This window comes from Penaeus monodon, chromosome 25 (genome assembly GCF_015228065.2).
Source record: "Penaeus monodon isolate SGIC_2016 chromosome 25, NSTDA_Pmon_1, whole genome shotgun sequence".
Lineage (NCBI taxonomy): Eukaryota > Metazoa > Arthropoda > Malacostraca > Decapoda > Penaeidae > Penaeus > Penaeus monodon.
Genome location: NC_051410.1, coordinates 35879836 through 35880097, shown reverse-complemented (window position 1 = coordinate 35880097; position 262 = coordinate 35879836). Strand labels below are relative to the sequence as shown.

The window sequence follows — 262 nt, the reverse complement described above, 5'->3', positions numbered from 1 at the left end:
GAATACTTTGCTTCAAGAGTTTTTTTTCTGGTTTATTCATGATATTTTAATGTTTCGCTCCACAAATACGGTTGATTTATTATATTTTTTACACGTTTTGTCAAGAATATATTTCTACAGTGATTGTTTCTGATAAATATCACTGAGGTATGCTCAGGCTACATTTTCTGTGCGGTTGTACGGATTGATAAAAAGTTATGAGTGCAAAGACACGTATAACTAAATGCACAGATATACATGTACACGTACACACCACGCTCTA

The 262-nt window shown here is 32.8% G+C and overlaps 1 protein-coding gene across 1 annotated transcript in view; it reads left to right on the top strand.

Moving 5' to 3' along the window:
- Window positions 1-262, top strand: part of LOC119589379 — a 46966-nt gene that overhangs the window by 14790 nt on the left and 31914 nt on the right. The gene's annotated exons all lie outside the window — the stretch shown is intronic.